The 21,260-nt window shown below is 33.4% G+C and overlaps 1 protein-coding gene across 2 annotated transcripts in view; it reads left to right on the top strand.

The window, feature by feature from the left end:
• Positions 1-21,260, top strand: part of LOC128225162 (GTP-binding protein Rhes-like) — a 149,862-nt gene that overhangs the window by 59,955 nt on the left and 68,647 nt on the right. The window lies entirely within an intron of this gene.

Below are 21,260 nucleotides of genomic sequence, written 5' to 3'. Positions count from 1 at the left end.
AGTGGAATGGATAATAAAACTAGATGAATGGTTTAACTATTATGTTTTCATTTTTTATCTTAATGTTTGGAATTTTTTGACAAGTGGTAGTTCGTTACATTTACTGCGTTGACCTTAACCATGACCATGGCTATTTTTAATTACTAACCAGATTGTACATATAACTTGATATGATCAATATAAAAGTTTCTGCCAGTAACTTTATATAATGTTCTTGTGACTTGGTGTGTAGGGGCTCGTACTGGTTCATTTCAAAGCTCTGATTTCCGTTAACTCGTTCATCATATTTGTACCAATGTTTTACTATTGAATATCGAAGCAATACACTTTCTGCGTTACTTATTTAACACATTTGTGAATACGCATTAAGACATTAACTTGACAGCTTTATTAATGTGCTCATTAAATTCAGTGTTCAATAATATCATGGTGAACATCAAAATCGAGGGCTAAGCGGATTACGGCCGCAACTACTTCTATTTGTATAAATGGAGTTACGTCTGCACTATGGTCCTGCATATACATTAGAAAATAAATTCCATCGTTTATATGCGCCCATGAAAGTCGTTTATTTCATAGGACACTTGTCTCGTTTACGTTTAATTGATGTTTAAGCAACGTTTAATTGCATTTTATGAGAACATAACCACAAACTGCATACACGTAATGCACATGTATCTGCACTTTGGAAATGACGTCGTTGATTTTTGTCTAGTCCTGTGCCGGCTGATTTTTGATGGCTAAAACATATAAATCATCAAAAAGTATGATATTAAAAAGGTACTTATGTCTTAATTCGAAGCAGATTTTTTTAAATGCATTTTAATGAACAACAAAACTGGACATTTTAAGAATACATGAAACGTTAGTGCATTGTTTTGGTTGACTCTTTTAAGCAATGCATACATCATATAAAGTAGCAGCATCGATTTGATTACAACAAGTCATTTTCTTAATATGTAGGTGTTATTACAGCTCATTACAACAGACCTAATAGAAATAAAATTAATAATATCTGTCACCATAGTGACGACTCAACTGTTTAAATAAATTAATACACAAAACGGAATATACGTTTTTCAATGTTAAATCATATTTATTCTTTTTTGGATTAAGATGTTTTGGACCGCTTTACATAGTTCCAACGATATCTCATTATTGTTTAATGCATTTCCTCGTAGTTTCTATTCTCCATGCACCAACATGAATCGATTTATATATTCGTCCTTCTAGTCCAGCATATTTACATATACTGTCATAAACAGAATCAGTAAATATTGTTACTAAAATCTGCAAACATACGAATGTCTCTGGAAATAAATAATGTATTTCAAGCCGTTGTTCGGGAACTCTTTTTGCGTTTGGTTAGCAAACGGTGTAAACTTGATTATTTTGACTACACGGTACTGTGCTTGTTCTTGTAGTTTTCATTATATATCTTAAGAGAAATAATCACAAACAGACCTATGACGAGTTTACTTCAAGTCATTTTAACAGTTTACATTTTTCTAAAAGTATTAAATAAGTAGTTTAACGCGCAGACATAAGTACCTGTGTGTGTCTTAACTATTTGCTGTCTTCGCCCGCTTAACGACATAGAATTTTAAATGTATACCTTTAGATGAAGATATTTGGAAACTGATTATTTTCTATAGTCACCTGATTTCAAGCTAGTAACTAGTTTAGATAATCATACATAAATCTTGTACATTGAAACTGATAAAAAACGTAAACAATAATATAAGGTATTTTTAGTCACAATATAGTCAATCTACATACGGATCAATAGTGTTATTATTTGTTTTGGGCGTTTCCTTTTTTCTTAGGAACGTTTTCAATAAGAAAAAGCGTAAACGTAAGTACTTGACACTATTTTGCTTTGAAAATGTGCGCGCTTTATAACGACGTTTGTATGCTTATAATATTGTAAATCAAATAAGTATTTATGCTATAAACAGAATATCATATTTCATTTGTTTTGTTTTGCTTGTTCTATTGTTGATTAATGTTTAAACAAGCATAATGTTTGGTCCAAACAATAGTAAGACCACCGAGTGAACTCCTCTTTCCCAGACTGCTCAAAGATGGTGACCCAATATTTATGAATGGAATTGTTTAATGCATAATTTAGTGGTTGGTCGTGTTTATGTTTTTTTTATTACTCGAATGTATTTGTTTTCCTCCTATAATTCCAGAGTGTTCGTTAGATAATGAATATAGTTGCTCGCATAGCTAACATTTTGTCATAACGCCAACAGGTCGTGTATTGGGGAATCGGAAAAGTAGTTTTGCAGATTGTCATATTCAATTCCAACATATTCAACTCTTTATAATTTTGTTTTGTTATCCAAATTTCCATTATTTCTTATCTCTTCATGAAAAGGCCGAAACATAGCATCCTTGTGTAATGGAGGAATAAACCACTGTCTCACCTGCAGACTTTTCTTCTTGAAACAATATCACAAGTATAAGTCTATTGAATATGCGTAAAGTGTTACCTTTGGAGTAACAGTCATACATAACATAAACTAATGTTCAGCACACATAAATGCATTTATGATATAAAACCTAGACATGAGGTTTTGAAAAAGCATTGCAATAGCTATACATTATGCCAATACGGAAGACTCAGGAAGAATCTGCGCAAATGTTACACACTATATAGGTTAGCCACTCAATAAGAAATAACTTTTATGATTATTGTTATAATGTGTTTCTATTGAAGTGTCTCTTCGCCCTGATATAATGCATAACATAAACATCCAATAAGTTTAGGTTTCATCATTGGATCAAAAATACTTTCATGAAACAAGAGATGCTATTGAAAAAATACAGTAAGATTGTCTTTTTACAAACAATAGTATTTTCTTCCATGACATATTAGCATTTTGTCTTCCAAAGCGTCTCCTTGCCCTTATATATTGCATATTGCTAGAAAGAACAATCGGATTACTTCTGCTCAATGGATCAGAAATGCTTGCCTGCAACAAGAAATGAAATTGACATAAGGACAGTTTGATACTTATGGGATTACAGTTTGTTAAAGAATTGTATTATCTTCCAAACTTGCAATTTGAGAACATTTTCGGAAATCATGTCGAACCGTTCATTAATGATTTGACTACGTTTAACATAGATGATATGTAATTGTTTATGCATATATGGGCCAGAAATGTAATGATAGACTGAAATAAGTCAATGTTGTTAAAAACATTTTGAAGTAGAATTCTATTTAATTTACGTTTTGTATGCGGCAGTACGGAATGTGTCATTAATTGCCTTTCAAATGATTAATGAACTTGATTTGGTTTAGTGCTGCTTATATCAGTTGGTTCGAGTTTGCTCTTCAAAATACTTGGCGAATCACCTATTTCTTTTCACAATAAATATTTTTATTCTATTTTGCAGGTGTTGTGTTCCTTAAGTTACCAATTATTTCATCTTTACAATTATTACGTACTCAGAATGACAAAACTGCACATTATTCAGATTTTTGTCAGATTGAGGGCCTCTTTTAAAAACTCAACAAGTCTATGATATACTCGAGTATCATTACATCAATGAAATTATGAGATAGCTCACCTGGATTCTACATCTCACAATCACTTGAGAACATAAGAGTCAGTAACAGAGTTGGTGAAAAGTGTTTATTTAATTTAATATATTTCAATGTCTCAGCCATCTTTAATGAATACTGCCATCACTGACACTTACTGATGAAACCTAGAGAAAGACCAATAAACATATAGTAAAAACTCAAAGTATCCCCAAATTATCGTTATATAAAATCTTACCCAAACAGACATCATTGGCGTGCTACCCAACGGACACTTGCTTCGTTGGCAGGGGAAGTTCATTTAAATGTTTCATGGTTTTATGGTTGGCCAAGTACTTGATGCTGATATTCATCTTTATTCCTTTATATTCCTTTGATTGAATTTAATGATAATTTTTTTTTATAATGTCAATGTAAAATCACAATCAAATATGTAAGTTCGTAAAATACGTTTTAAATAATGGTAACATGACATAATATATAGATGTTCCTTAACATGTCCCAAATATATGTATTTTTAATTGAACGTCTAAACAGGCGTTTCGTTTCTAATATCTCCGCGATTCAAAAAGGACTTGGGTCGAAATTCATAACAAATATTATTGGACAAAATATCACACACGCAAGGGGTACCAACTAAATATTTAAACATATTGCAAGTCACTAGTGAGTTTAAATGGGGTTTGTTTCATTTGATGAATTAAATTCAGTGAAATCATGTTAAAACTATGCTCACCTACATATAAACATATATACTACTATTATTTTTCTCCTTAAATCCTTAGAAAAAAACATTTCATGTTTGGTTTTTCTTTGAAGTTTACGAGAATGAACTTCTATCTAACATAGAGTTTAGTTGATAAAGTTCGGTAATTGTTCTCCCTAATTCAATCTGCATCTGAACGCCTGTACCCATAACGATAGATCGGATCGGAGAACAGAACTCAATGTTTGAGTTTCAGAGTTAAAAAAAACTTTGCGGTAATCAGTTCCATCAAAGGCAACGGGTATGCATAATGGGATGTGCATGTAGTCACGTCGACCGAGAGAAAGATGTATATCAGTAGTATGAAAAGGCTCAACAATCTGGTTTAGTGCACGCTCTTATTTCTTAAGGGAGCCTTCGTTAAAGATGTGATTGTAATCAGATTGAATTTTCAATTACCGCTCTACCGGTTTTCATTTGACAGGTACAGAGAAGACTTATTAAAAACATTATTGGTTAAATTTTGACACTTACTTCACTTGTACAAATCTAATGAACTCTATTATCGTGTACTTCCTGAACAATTATCATTCAGTTCTCTTGCTTATGACATATATGTTTCAAGAGGGCGACTAAGTTTAAAATTGTTGTTTGGTTTAGACACACTTTATACGCTGAGGAAGTTAATTCCCCTGTAGGATGTGTTTGTTGTCGACGTTATGTTCATTTTGGCCTTCAACATTGTACTACACAACAAGATCATCTTAACCACTCACGCTATCATTGAGATTACTGCGGGACATTAATTGTACCGATAAAGTAATGTTTTTGCCATTTAACTGTGATTATTTCTATAATGTTTCATGTATTTCAATCGACTGTTTATTCAAACAAGGGTGAGTTATAAATAGCTGAGCCATACCTCAAACTGTTTTATTAAAGATAAACAGATAACCTACTTGTGTATAATCACTCAAAGTTATCTCTGTTGGAGTGAATGACTGAATTCCATCTCTTTCGCAACGCCTAGATACCGGTTGCTAGGCACTATAGTTCATCTAAACTATCGTAACGGATTCCTGGAAGTGGTTCTTTTAATTTCGTAAACAGATCGTAATCAGATGGAGAAATATCTGGCGAGTACGGGGGATGATTAAGTAAGTCCAACCCATAACCCTTCAGTTTCTCCATACCATACTTACTTTTGTGGGGTCATGCGTTTTCGTGTAAAATGATAGGTGTGCTGACAATGATTTCTCAGCGCTTGCGGCGCTTAGCCTGAGGGACGGAGTATTGTTCTTAGAAACATCTTGTAGTACTCTTTATTTACTGTTTCACCCATCTGTATCATATGCAATGTCAATACGCCGCGAAAATCATATGCAAATATCACCATCATCCTCTTGGGACAGTTCTGAGTTCGGTGGTATTTAACTGGTCTCGGGTGTGCAATTCCCTACTCAGTCGTTTCAGTTCAGTTACAAGAGATTGCTCAAATTGTTTTAGAAGCATCGATTCTTTGTAGCATTTGATCGCCTTCGAAACCGTAGCTCTGGAGGAGTGAGCAAACGATGTTAACACGTTGGTATTTTTTCGTTTCTGTTAGTTTCTGGGGTACCCAGCGAGCTGCGATTTTTCTCATTTGCTAACGTTCAGTCAGAATGTGATATACTGACCCGTGACTTATGCCCAACTCATGAGCTATCTTACTGCATGTGTATCGTCTATCAGTGTTTAGCAGTTTTGCTACATTGCGAACATTTACATTTTTTTCAGAGTCCTTCCGCACAGGTGATTGTTGCTAACAGTACTCCGGAAATTCTTAAATTCTCGCTACCATAGTTGAATAGGACTACGTCCTAGAAGAGACTCTGAAACAGCTTCCTCAAGCGCTTTTTGAATTGCAGATGCACTTTATCCTCGTCTAGCCTCACCTTTAATGTATGTAGTATGTTCTTAGCGCGTTAGCGTGAACGGTAACTCCGCCATGGCGTTACGAACAATGATGTCACATATATATGACGTCACGTTACGTAAGTTTATCCACGCAAAAAATGCACAAGATATTGGTCATTAATCGTGTCAATTGTTTTTACGCTGCATTGAATGAAAAAAATGAGGTTATGTTATTTTTGACTGACGACCGTACTAGAGTTTTTTTGTAAATTTCACCCGTTTTAAAATGAGGGATTTATTATAACTTGGGAATCATCGGCAGGGTAAGTGAAAGTTTTCCGTAGTGTATATATGCGCATTTTTAAACTGTCATATATGTTGAGAGTTTGTGTTGCCATGTTTCCACCACGGAAGGAAGAATTGGGTGTCTGACAGCCTACGCTTCTTCCCGTATGAAACATTTGAATATTAAACTAACGCTTACGTTTGGATGAAGCAAAACAGATAAACAGATGAGTATTTCATTAAGAAAGATTACCAATTCTGTTTAAATATTTTAAAATGAAGCATCGGCAAAATATGTATAAGCTTTGTATAAAAACATTTTCAAGAAATAATCAATGCAGTAGTGCAGACTTTGCACAATACATTTATTGAAGCAACACCTGAAACATCATCAGGGACAAACAAAATATTTCATCTACATCTAGTTTCACGTTGGTAAGAGATAATGGTCCGGATATTTGATTTGTATTTGCAACGTTAGCTTGATCAATCTACAGCGAAAGGACATATCCGGTTCATCTTGTCAAGATAGTAATCCTGTTAACTATACGATCAAAAAGGTCAAGCGGTTTTAGAAAAAAAAATCCTTCTGTAAATGAACACCTCCGGGACATTTGCTGCTTTCTTTACGTCAAAAAAAGCAACAGTTGTAATGTAGATCTTTATTACGCAGTTTGACTGATCTTAGTTGATGTTGGATTTGTTGCATAATATTTTGTTTCACAGGCAAGTTTTAAGCTGGGTTAGTATTTCATTAATCTAATTAGCATATACAAATACGTTAACAGATCAAATTCAACTTGCACACACACACACACACACACACACACACACGCACACGCACACATGTTTTTTTATATATATTTAAATGGCTAATTATTATAATCAACCAAAATATACAAATCATAAAATGTTATTAATATTTAAGGCTCTGACTGGAAATTAACGTGATTGTCTTTTTTCAGGATGTGTTGGGGTGCTTTGTCTTCGTCGTTTTAACGCTCTGATTTCCGTTTTACTCCTCGTAAACTAACTTAAACGCAATTTTCATCAGGGCTGTATTGATTTGATCATAATGAATAGCTTTGCGATAGCATTCCTATTTAATTATTTAACAGATTTGTGAAAGAGCATAAACTGTACAGCTTTTTTGTTATGTTTTTTTTTAAATTGAGTGATGATTAGATTGATGGTGTTCATCAAATTGAGGGTTCAGCGTAATACGGGCGTTACTTCCTCTATTTGTTAATAGGGCTACGTCCGTCCTGGGTTGGCCAAGTTAAGCATGCATATATATATTGCCAGATAGTTCGCTGTATTTCATCATTTAATATGGATACGCATCTATGATTTGTTTTTCATTTATTCACAAAGAGAAAGTTTAAAAAATACAGCAAGCGTTAAAGCACTGTTTGGGTCTGAAATCTGGAAAGAGCAAAGCATCCATCATATAAAGTAGAAGCCTCAATTTGAATTTAAACAATTGATTTTTTAAATGTGAATTTTTATTATTACAAGTAACACAATATAAACCATGGCAGTATTAAATTTCGCCATGTTGGCGAATAAATGGTTCAACGGATGTATATCCATTGCATAACATAATACATTTCAATGTTAAATTATATGAATCTTTCTAATATTGTTCTGAGAAAGACTATTTAGAACTTCTGAACACCGCTCCTACGATATTCTTTTAAACCTAACTATTTCCTTTTTAAGTTATGGCACAATAAAGATGTTTGAGAAAGAAAAGTCACTAGATTTTACATATTTTCCGAAATACGAAGGCTCCAGATGATCATTTTATGATTCCGGTTTACAGTTGCACAATTGCACACGCTAGGCTTTAGTACTTTAGGTAACGAGACGGGTGTTCTTTTATTCCCACTTATGAACTCTGATTTTTTGTGTCAGATGTTTCTGTGAATTGTTGTTCAGACACTTAACGGCTAATTGAGAGATAAAACATTGACCATAACACATCTTAGCCAGAATCCGAGACAAAAAACAAGGTCTCCCTTGAGAACTAAAGCATTTAATATAGTATGGTTAAGACGATTATGTATCAATAAATAACTGTTTAGCTAAAGTGTTTAATATAAAACAACTAGCAGGGGGTACTATGGAAAAGCTTCTACCTGATCTAACCAATTAAGACATATATTTCTCCGCGTGTGTTTCTGCTTTTGCCGTCTAATGCTGTTTGATCGATTCATAATGCCCATAGTGTTTGGTAAATGGCACCCCGTTTGTATTTTTTAAGGACGCTGAATCTCTGAACCTAATTTTCGAGAAACAACAACACTTAGGTTAAAAAGTCTGACACTGTCGAAAGACACTATCAGACAAGTTTACATTACACAAATAATAAATAAACGGCAAATGCTATTTAAATTAGAAACGAAAAATTAGACGGAACAAATCAGCAAACCAATGACTGCGCAAGGCGCTTTAAGGGGTGGAAGTGGATGTGTTTTGTCCGGATTTCTAAAATTAATGCTTTATGGGATCGAGGCCGCATAAATAACCAGTCGAACCATTAACAATGAAACACGGACTAAGATTGCGACAATCGAAAGTTTTAACATAATTGAGACATGCAACAGTTTTAAACCCAATGTCTTGCTGCCATATAATCTACTTTGTTCTGTGGAATAAAGATTTATTTTTCCTTCAAAATTAAATTTCGACAAACAACAACGCTAATTCAGATTTAACAGACTCTGTAAGACAATTTATTTTCATTGCATGAGGCATTAATAGCGAATAAAATGCAAATGTGAGACGAAAACACCACATAGCGAAATACATTTTTGTGTCGATTGAGCTTTATTTTGAAGGCATTAAAAGCACGTTGTGTTGTTAATTATAAGTAAGAACTGTATATATATATATATATATATATATATATATATATATATATATATACGTGATTCAATTAATAGTATCATAACCAAATGAGTTTATTCTTGGAGAGAAATCTTTCGAAAACATACATTCCGTTGCTGTACAAATAATGACAATAGCACAATCCATAAAATGTCTGTTTATCAAGTGCTCGTTCAGATAAACGCACAGTGACCTTTCCCTTGATTCACAGCTGAGGAAATGAAAATAACATTTTATTGAAAAAGGTATAAATTACCGGTGCATTGTCGAGATTTTCTGTCTAATTACCGGTTTACCATTTAATAAAGAAAAAAATCAGCTGAGTCCCTACAATATCTCGTGCTGCAAAAGCCGAGAAACTTAATGTATAGATTAAACTTATGGCGTCGCAGACTCCTTTTTTCTGTAAATTATAACGTGTCCGTATTTAATAATGGACATCATTTATAGTGTTCCGTATTATTTAAATCCCAGAAAAGACATTAGGCTTTAATTCTAGGATTGATTGGCATTTAAAGAAATAATTGTTTTATTTTCAATGATTTGCCAATTGAAACCAATTTCATTGAACGACCAGTTATATATTTTACTGCTGGTACACATGTTCAGATGGACGCTGAGAATATACTGTGAATAACTCAAGACGTTATCTGATTGGACATTGCTTTTATAACGTGAACTTAAGTTATCTGCTGCATAAGTTTATTTCCGTTTTGTCGCCTCAGGAAAGCTATGCTGCCAACACTTTCACGGGCCAACCAAATGTTACAAATGATAACTTGGTTGCGAGATCTATTTACATCAGTTAATAGGAATAACCAATAGCACTCGGTCTCTGCAGGACTAAACATCTTCGTAGCCATAATGAACAGACTGTCATTTTGCAGTCGTCCTTTGAATCACTCTTACGCAGACGACAATACGGATACTTCAAGGTGCTCGTGCTGGAATTCTGCACCTCCGGCGCCCGCCGGCATGGCGCTTTTAGAGCAAAGCGAAAACGCACCGGATAATAATTGTAAGCGGCTAGTGATTCTTGGTTCAAGCAAAGTTGGAAAAACTGCTATCGTGTGCCGATTTCTAAATAACAAGTACGAAGAAAATTATACGCCGACAATTGAGGACTTTCATAGGAAGATATACAAAATTAGAGGGGAAGCGTACCGTTTGGACATTTTGGATACGTCTGGAAATCATCCATTTCCTGCAATGAGGCGATTGTCTTTTATCGCAGGTAATTTTGCATATAAGCATTTAGTTTTATTTAAGAAAAAATGTTTTCCTGATTTCGTTTGTGGGTTAGACAATCACCTTAAAGAATTGAAACATGTTAACAGTAAGCATTAATCTTGAGAACTCGTATCGTAAATTACCGAATCTAAGACATTTGCTGCTTCCTTTGTGTTGAAAAAAGCAATGGTGTAAAATAGATATGTATTACGTAGTTTGTAGTCTGCAGTTGTAATGAATATAACGTTTATACTAATTGTAATAATGAATATCATCTTCTTTACTAAGAATATCATCTTCTTTACTAATTATGTAAATGACATCACATCGTTCATACTAACATATCACTTCTAACAATAAACAATTATGTATCTAACAGACAGATGAGAGAGAGAAGCTTGAGACAATACTTACTCGAACCTTACCTCTTATAGTATCATGTATTTGTGATATCTCAAACGCATCTTTGAATGTTCTAAGCTATAATATATATAATCTAGCTTTCGGATATATCCTAGCATGTAACAAAGAACTATGTCGTGATAAGAATTGTGGTGGATCAGCTGTGTTAATACATTTATAATTGCTGACCTCAAATGACATATGAAAATATCAGTCGGTAGTAGAAATGCTCTATTAAAGCTGAGACAGACATAGGTTTGTTGTGACAAATAACACATTGTGATTCAACCATCATAGAGTTTTATGGAATGGAATAAAGAAGTAGAAGTGGAATGGATAGTATTACTAGATAAATGCTTTTTATTGAACTATTATGTTTGCATTTTTTATCTTTATGTTTGGAATTTCTAGAAAAGTGGCAGTTCGTGACATTTACTGCGTTAACCTTAACCATGACCATGACTATTTTTAATTACCAAACTGTACATATAACTTAATATGATTATTTACAAGTTTCTGCCAGGAACCTTATATAATTTTCTTGTGACTTGGTGTGTTGGGGCTTGTCCTGGTTCATTTCAAAGCTCTGATTTCCATTAACTCGTTCATCATATTTGTACCAATGTTATACTATTGAATATCGAAGCAATAAACTTTCTGCGTTAATTATTAAACATATTTGTGAATACGCATGACATTAACTATATAGCTTTATTGTTGTGTTCATTAAATTCAGTGGTCATTATTATCATGGTGAACATTAAATCAAAGCTCAGCGGGATACGGCCGCAACTCCTTCTCTTGGTGTGTATCAAGCTGTCTTATGTTCCTGCATATGCATTAGAAGAAAAATTCCATATGCGCCTGTGAAATACGTATATTTCACAGGACACTTGTTTCATTTACGTTAAAGTGATATAAGCAACATTTAATTGCATTTTATAAGAACATAACCACAAACTGTATGTAAACGTAACTGCACTTCGGAAATGACGTCGTTGATATTTTGTCTAGTCCTGTGCCCACTGATTTTTGATGGCTAAATGTTCAACACATTCAAAAAAATCAAATATATATTTTCACCGTTTGAAACATTGCAATATCATTACTAATAAAACTCTATAAATAATCAGAAAGCATAATATTAAAAACGTACTTTTGTGTAAATTCGAAGCAGATTAAAAAAGGGCATTTTAATAAAGATCATTCAAAAGGAGATATTTTAAGAATACAGCAAACGTTAGTTCATCGTTTTAGTTCACTATATTCAGCAATGCATCCATCGTATAAATAAGCAGCCTCGTTTTGTTTAAAACAAGTCTTTTTCTAAATATGTAGGTGTTATAACTGCTCAATACAACAAATACAAAATAAACACTACCATTAACAATAATAATGTCATTACATTATTGGGATAAAGATGATTTTGGACCGCTAAAGATAGTTCCTACGATATCCAATTATTTTTGAATGCATTTCCTTGTAGTTTCTATTCTCCAGACAACATGAATCTCTTCATATATGTGTCATTCTAGTCTTGCATATTTACAAACACTTCCATAAACAGATTCATCAAAAAGTGTTACTAATATCTGCAAACATACAAATGCCTCTGGAAATAATGTATTTCCGGCCGTTGATCGGGAATTCCTTTTGCGTTTTGTTAACATACGGTGCAAACTTGATTGTTTTGACGTCTACGCTTCTTTGTGTAGTTTTTGTTGCATATCTTAAGAAGAAGGAGAAATATAAACATCCCTGTAACGACGTAACTTCAAGTCATTTTGACCATTAACATTTTACTTAAAATATTAAATAAGTAATTAAACACGCAGACATAGGTACCTGTGTTTGTCTTGACTATTTGCCGTCTACGACCGCCTAACAACATAACATTATAAATGTATACCTTTATTTGAAGAGATTTGGAAACTCATTATTTACTATAGTCACCCGATTTGACTACCTAATATAGTATCCAGCTCAGATAGTAATACATCAACCTTGGGCATCGAAACTGATGAAAAACTTAAACATAAATATAAAGTAATTTATGATAAACAGCAATGCCAGTCGAGATATAAACAAACTGTTTTTCTGAGTCTCTTTATAGTCAATTTATAGTCAATTGACATACGGATCAATACTGTGTTATTATTTGTTTTTGATTGTTTCCTTTTTTCTAAGGAACGTTTTCAATTAGAAAAAGCGAAAACATTAGTACTTGGCACTTTGTGTTTTTATTCGAAGATTTGCTTTATTTATACGAAAATGTACGACATAACCATATAATACACATGTATACCATGATTCTTTATATTCAGTCACAAACGAAAGACACACACCTATAACTACTGTAATGAAGTTTGACGTGACGTCATAAATGGATTGCGTTAAAAATTTGCGCGCTTCATAGCGGCGTTTTATGTTTATAGCGTTGTAAATCAAATAAGTATTCATGATATAAACATATTTTTTTTGTTTATTACTCGAGTTTGTTCCTTTTCCTCCTATAATTCCAGAGTATTCGTAAGATAATGCATATAGTTGCTAACCTAGCTAACTTCAATGCCAAACGGTATTCAGATCAAAGACTTCAGATTTTTTTGTTATTAATATTTCCATTATTTCTAATCCATTCATAAAAAGGCCGTGACCTAGCATACATGTGTAATGTAGGTATAAATTATTGTCTGACCTGCGGTCTATTCTTCTTGAAACAATATCAGAAATATTAGTATATTCAATACTCGTAATGTATTTCTTTTAGTGCCAAAAATAACATGAACTAATGTTCGGCACTCAGAAATGAATTCATGACATAAAACAGATACATGAGGTTTTGTAAAAGCATTGTATTAGCTTTACATTATACCAATACGGATCAGTCTATTTCATGAAAAATGTGGACAATTGTTACACACTATATTGGTAAGCTATGCAATTAGATATTACTTTTATGATTATTGTATAATGTGCTCCTATTGAAGTGTTTCTTCGCCCTGATATATTGCATAACACAAAAAGCCAATCAGATTACTTCTCATCGTTGGATAAGAAATATTTGCATGAAACAAGATATGTAATTGAAAATGGACAGTAAGATTGTCTTTTCACAAACAATAGATTTCTTCTTGTAGCCAAAGCGTCTCCTCGCACGGATACATGGCATAGACGCCAAAAAAGGCAAATCAGATTATGTCTGATCATTGGATCAGAAATCTTTGGCTGAAACAAGAAATGTAATTAACATAAGGACAGTTTGATACTTATGGGATTATAGTTTGTCAAAGAATTGTATTTTCTTCCAAACTTGCAATTAGATGACATTTTCGGAATCATGTCGAACCGTTTTCTAATAAATCTTTTTACGTTTAACATAGCCGATTAGTAATTTTCTTATGCATACGTGAGCCAGATATGTAATAATAGACTGAAATATTTTTTTTATAAAACAAGTTGCAGTAGAATTCTATTGTTTACGTTTTGTTTGCGGCAGTACAGAATGTGTAATTAATTGCCTGTCAAATGATTAATGAACTTGATTTGGTTTATTGCTTCTTATTTCATGTTTGGTTCGAGTTTGCTTTGTAAAAATACTGGTCGAATCACCTATTTCTTTTCACAATAATTATTTATATTCTATTGTGCATGTGTTGTGTTCCATCAGTTACCAATTAGTTCATCTGTACAATTATTACGTTCTCAGAATGACAAAACCGCTCATTATTCAGATTTTTGTCAGATTAAAGACCTATTTAAAAAACTGAAACAAGTCTATGATATACTCGAGTATCATTATATCACTGAACTTTAAGATATATCACCTGGATTCTACATCTCAAAATCACTTGTGAAATATTAGAGTCAGTAACAGAGTTGGTGACAAGTGTTTATTTAGTTTATTATATTTCAATGTCTCAGCCATCTTTAATGAATACTGCCATCACTGACACTTACTGATGAAACTAGAAAAAAACAACAATAAACATAGTAAAACTCAAAAATCTAATTTCATACACAATATTCCAAAATGTTCGTTATGTAAAAGTTCACCCAAACAGACAGCATAAGCGTGCTACCCAACGGAAACTTGTTACGTTGGCAGGGGGAAGTCATTTAAATGTTTCATCAAACATTTAAATTATAATATGTAATGAATGGCCAACTATTTGATGCTGATATTCTTCTTTATTCCTTTATATTCCTTTAATTGAATTTAGTGATAGAAATGTTATATAATGTCAATGTAAAATCACATTTGAATATGTAAGTTCGTAAAATACTTTTTGGATAATGGTAACATGACATAGTATATAGATGTTCCTTAACATGTCCCAAATATATAATATAAATATATCATTTTAATTGAACTACTAAACAGGCGTTTCGTTTCTTATACCTCCGCGATTAAAAAGGTATTGGGTTGAAATTCATAACAAATATTATTGGACAAAATATCACACACGCAAGGGGTAACAACTTAATATTTAAACACATTGCAAGTCACTAGCGAGTTGAATTGGTTTTTGTTTCATTTGATGAATTAAATTCAGTAAACTCATGTAAAATTATGCTCACCTACATAATAATATACATTAATCGTAATATTATTTTTCAGTCATATGCTATACCTCCATAACTGTATATTTTACAATATAATCCAGTGATTTGCACGTTTCTAGGTCTACGGCAACGGTAGTCAAACAATAAGGCAGGCGGGTTGCATGACTATGGCTCGGCGGTCACAATTTAAACATTGTTTATTCGGGTGAAAAATTACATTTTTCATGGCAATCAGGTAAATCCTTAGAAAAATAACATTTCTTCTTAGGGTTTTCTTTGAAGTTTAATAGGATGAACTTCTATCTAACATTCCTTTGAATTCAAGAACATTTAAAAGGCATCCTGAATACCCATAGTTAATAAAGGTCGGTAATTGTTTTCCCAATTTCAATCTCAGAACTTCTGCACCCATAACGATAGATAAAACGCTTGCAAAATCTAAATAGGCGTATATTGTATACAACTCATCGGAAAAAAAGAACAGAATGTTTGAGTTTAAGAGTTAACAAAATACTTTGCGGTAAATCTATACCATCTAAGGCAACAGGTATGCATAATGGGATGTGCATGTAGACGCATTGACATAGAGAAAGATGCATCTCTGTAGTATGAAAAGGCTCGACAATCTGATTTACTGCACGATCTTATTTCTTGCGGGAGCGTTCATTGAATATATGATTATAATCAGATTGATTTATTATTACCGCTCTACCGGTTTTCATTTGACAGGTACAGAGAAGACTAATTAAAAACATTATTGGTTAAATTTTGACACTTACTTCACTTGTACAAATCTAATGAACTGTATAATCGTGTACTTTATACGATGGTTATTTAATAAGTAAAATTACAAAAAGATATTTCCTTCTTTAATTTGTCGTTTTAAACAACAATTTTATTCGAATGTTTTGTTCATTTTTTTTATCGTCACAAACCAAAATATTTCGTGTTAATTGTAGTATTGAAAACAACGATTCAACATTTAAGTATATTTAGTATTTGCAGTCTGCACTGTTGTGTGACATGTTGATGTTCGCGACTTCTGAGTTAATGAGTTTGCGGTCTAGGACAACCAGTTGTTCGTAATCTGTAAGTTAATGACTTTGAGAAGGAAATGTCTGTACTTGATGTTTTCAGTGTGTTTAACACGACCTGTTGTATTGTATTGAATTAGGAGAGAAAAATGACAACTGATTTCATGATATAATAAGACCCATGACCAGACCAATTTATCCTGAAGAATTATCATTCAGTTCCCTTGCATATGACATATCGCCTTTTTATTTCAGGAGGACGACTAAGTTTAAAATTGATGTTTAGTTTAGACACACTAAATACGCTTGGGAAGTTAAGACCTCTGAAAGATGTGTCTGTTGTCGACGTTATGTTCATTTTGGTCTTCAACATTGTACCACACAACAAATTCATCGTAACCACTTACATTGAGATATGTGCGGGAAATTAATCGTACACATAAAGTAATGTTTTTGCAATTGTACTGTGATTCTTTCTTTGATGTTTCACGCGATTCAATCGACTATTTATTCATACAAGGGTCCGCCAAAAAAAACTGAGCCATACCTCAAAACCTTGTTTATATTAGATAACAAGAAAACCTACTTGTGTATAATCACAAAGTATTCTCTGTTGGAGCGAATGACTGAATTCCATCTCTTTGGCAACGCCTAGATACCGGTTGCTAGGCACTTTAGTTCATCTAAACTATCGTAACGGATTCCTCGAAGTGGTTCTACATTTTCGTAAACAGATCGAATCCATATGGAAAAAGTATCTGGCGAGTACGGGGGATGATTAAGCAAGTCCCAGCCATAGGATATGTAAATCAGCATGTTTTTTCCCCTTTTTAAGTTTTTGTAAAAATAAATGCAGAAAAACTTCATAATAATTCCTAAAAGTTATACTCACAGATGCAGGAGACGTCAATGTATCCTTGTAAAGTGACAATCAAAACAGTTCTTCAAATATCCGAAAATCGGAAGTATAAAATGTCAGTCAAAACGTCCCAAGACCGGCAGAAAAACGACATTTTACAAAAAATGCTTGTGAAACTTATTGCTCGTTTTATTTTGTTTCACATAATTAAATAAAATCCGTACTACAGTTGGTAGATAAATTATTCATGATTATTTTGGTACCATTTTCGACAGTAAGCATAAATTTTTGCAGAAGTAATATCCATTGGAGTGAGCGGTGGTATTATCATTGTGCAGAATAGGCGATCCGAAAATACGACGTTACGTTGTTATTGCTCCCATAGCCCTCCCTTTTCTCCATAACAATCTTGCTTTTGTGGGGCGACGCGTTGTCCGGAATATGAGATATTTGCTGGCATTCAGGTATCAGCGTTTGTGGCGCTTAGACGGAGGGATGGAGTATTGTTCTTAGAAACATCTTGTAGTACTCTTTTTTTACTTGTTTCACCCACCTGTATCCTATGCAATGTCAATACGGTGCGAAAATCATATGCAAATATCACCATCATCCTCTTGGGACAGTTCCGACTTCGGCGGAATTTTACTGGTCTCGGTTTGCCATTTTATTACTCAGTCGCTTCAGTTCAGGTTCAAAAGATTGCTCAAATTGTTTTAATAGCAACGATTCTTTGCAGCATTTGATCGCCTTCGTTACCGTACTTTTGAAGGAGTGAGCGAGCGATATTGACACGTTGGTGTTTTTTCGTTTATGTGAGCGTCTGAGGTAGGTTTCCCCCATTTGCTAATGTTAATTCAGAATGTGATATGCCAACCCGTGACTTATGCCCAACTCATTAGCTATCTCAATGCATGTGTAACGTCTGTCAGTGTTGCTGCATTTCCAACATTTACATTATTTGTCGTAGACGAAGTCCTTCCGCACAGTTGCTTGTTGCTAACAGTACTCCGGAAATTCTTAAATTCTAGCACCCATAGCCAAATAGGACTACATCCTAAAAGAGACTCTGAAAAAACTTCCTCAAGCATTACAATTTCAGGTGCACTTTATCCTCGTCTAGCCTCACCTTAAATGTATGTAGTATGTTCTTCGCCCTATGGCGTGAACGGTAACTCCGCCAAGGCGTTAAGAACAATGATGTCACATATATATAACGTCGTGTTTCGTAGGTTTATCCACGCAAAAAATACACAAGATATTGATCATTAATCGTGTCAAATGTTTTTTACCCTGTATTTAATAGTGCAAAAATGAGGTTCAGTTATTTTTGACTGAAGATCGAGTTTTTTTGTAAATTTCAACCATTTTAAAATGAGAGATTTACATTATTTGTCAGAGAAGTACTTCCGCTGAGGTTCTTGTTGCTAATGGTACTCCGCAATTTTTTTAATTATCGTACCCATAGCTTAATAGGATTACATCCGAGTAGAGACTCTGAAACAACTACCTCAAGCGCTTTTTGAATTGCAAATGCACTTTATCCTCGTCTAGCCTCACCTTTAATGTATGCAATATGTTATTTACGCGTTAGCGTGAACGGTAACTCCGCCATGGCGTTACGAACAATGATGTCATATATATATGACGTCACGTTACGTAAGTTTATTCACGCAAAAAATGCACAAGATATTGGTCATTAATCGTGTCAATTGTTTGTTACCCTGTATTGAATAATGAAAAAAATGAGGTTCAGTGATTTTTGACTGACGATCGTACCAGAGTTTTTTTGTAAATTTCACCCGTTTAAAATGAGTGATTTATTATGACTTGGGAAGGTACGTGAAAGTTTTCCGTAGTGTATATATGCGCATTTTTAACTGTCATATATGTTGAGAGTTTGTGTTGCCATGTTTCCACCACGGAAAGAAGAGTTGGGTTTCTGACAGCCTACGCTTCTTCCCGTATGAAACATTTGAACGTTAAACTAACGCTTAATTTGGATGAAGCAAAACTGATAAACAGATGAGTATTTCATTAAGAAAGATTACACATTCGATTTAAATATTTTGAAATCAAGCATCGGCAAAATTGGTATTAGTTTTGTATAAAAACATTTTCAAGAAATAATCAATGCAGAAATGCAGACTTTGCACAATAAATTTATTGAAGCAACACCTGAAACATCACCAGGGACAAACAAAATATTTCATCTTCATCTAGTTTCACGTTGGTAAGAGATAATGGTCTTCCAGATATTTTATTTGCATTTGCAACGTTAGCTTGATCAATCTACAGCGAAAGGACATATCCGGTTCATCTTGTCAAGATAGTAATCCTGTTAACTTATGCGATCAAAAAGGTCAAGCGGTTTTAGAAAAAAAATCCTTCTGTAAATGAACACCTCCGGGACATTTGCTGCTTTTTTAGGTAAAAAAAAGCAACAGTTGTAATGTAGATCTTTATTACGCAGTTTGACTGATCTTAGTTGATGTTGGATTTGTTGCATAATATTTGGTTTCACAGGCAAGTTTTAAGCTGGGTTAGTATTTCATTAATCTAATTAGCATTTACAAATACGTTAACAGATCAAATTCAACTTGCACACACACACACGCACGCACAAACACACACACGCACACATGTGTTTTTTTCTATAGTTAAATGGCTAATTATTATAATTAACCAAAATATACATATCATAAAATGTTATTAATATTAAAGGCTCTGACTGGAAATTAACAAGATTGTCTTTTTTCAGGATGTATTGGGGTGCTTTGTCTTCGTCGTTTTAACGCTCTGATTTCCATTTCACTCCTCGTAAACTAACTTAAAATGCAATTTTCATCAGGGCTGTATTGATTTGATCATAATGAATAGCTTTGCGATAGCATACCTATTTAATTATTTAACAGATTTGTGAATGAGCATAAACTGTACAGCTTTTTTGTTATGTTTTTTTTTTAAATTGAGTGATGATTAGGATGATGGTGTTCATGAAATGGAGGGTTCAGCGTAGTACGGGCGTTACTTCTTCTATTTGTTTATAGGGCTACGTCCGTCCTGGGTTGGCCAAGTTAAACATGCATATATATATTGCCAGATAGTTCGCTGTATTTCATAATTTAATATGGATACGCATCTATGATTTGTTTTTCGTTTAGTCACAAAGAGAAAGTTTAAAAAATACAGCAAGCGTTAAAGCATTGTTTGGGTCTGAAATCTGGAAAGAGCAAAGCATCCATCATACAAAGTAGAAGCCTCAATTTGAATTGAAACAATTTATTTTTTAAATGTGAATTTGTATTACATCTTATTACAAGTAACACAATATAAACCATGGCAGTATTAAATTTCGCCATGTTGGCGACTAAATGGTTCAACGGATGTATATCCATTACATAACATAATACATTTCAATGTTAAATTTCTAATATTGTTCTGAGAAAAACTATTTAGAACTTCTGAACACCGCTCCTACGATATCATATATCGGATATTTTAAACCTAACTATTTCCTTTTAAGTTATGGCCCAATAAAAATGTTTGAGAAAGAAAAGTCACATTTTCAGAAATACGAAGGCTCCAGATTATCATTTTATGATTCCGGTTATTTATAACAGGTAACGAGACGGGTGTTCTTTCATTCCCACTTATGTACTCTGATTTTATGTGTCAGATGTTTCTGTGAATTGTTGTTCAGACACTTAACGGCTAATTGAGAGATAAAACATTAACAATAACACATCTTAGCCAGAATCCGAGTCAAACTACAAGGTCTGCCTTGAGAACTAAAGCATTTGATATAGTATGGTTAAGACGATTATCAATCAATAA

This window comes from Mya arenaria, chromosome 2 (assembly GCF_026914265.1).
Source record: "Mya arenaria isolate MELC-2E11 chromosome 2, ASM2691426v1".
NCBI classification, from domain to species: Eukaryota; Metazoa; Mollusca; class Bivalvia; order Myida; family Myidae; genus Mya; species Mya arenaria.
Note: the sequence above shows the minus strand (reverse complement) of the source record. Positions and strands in the feature narration are given on the sequence as shown.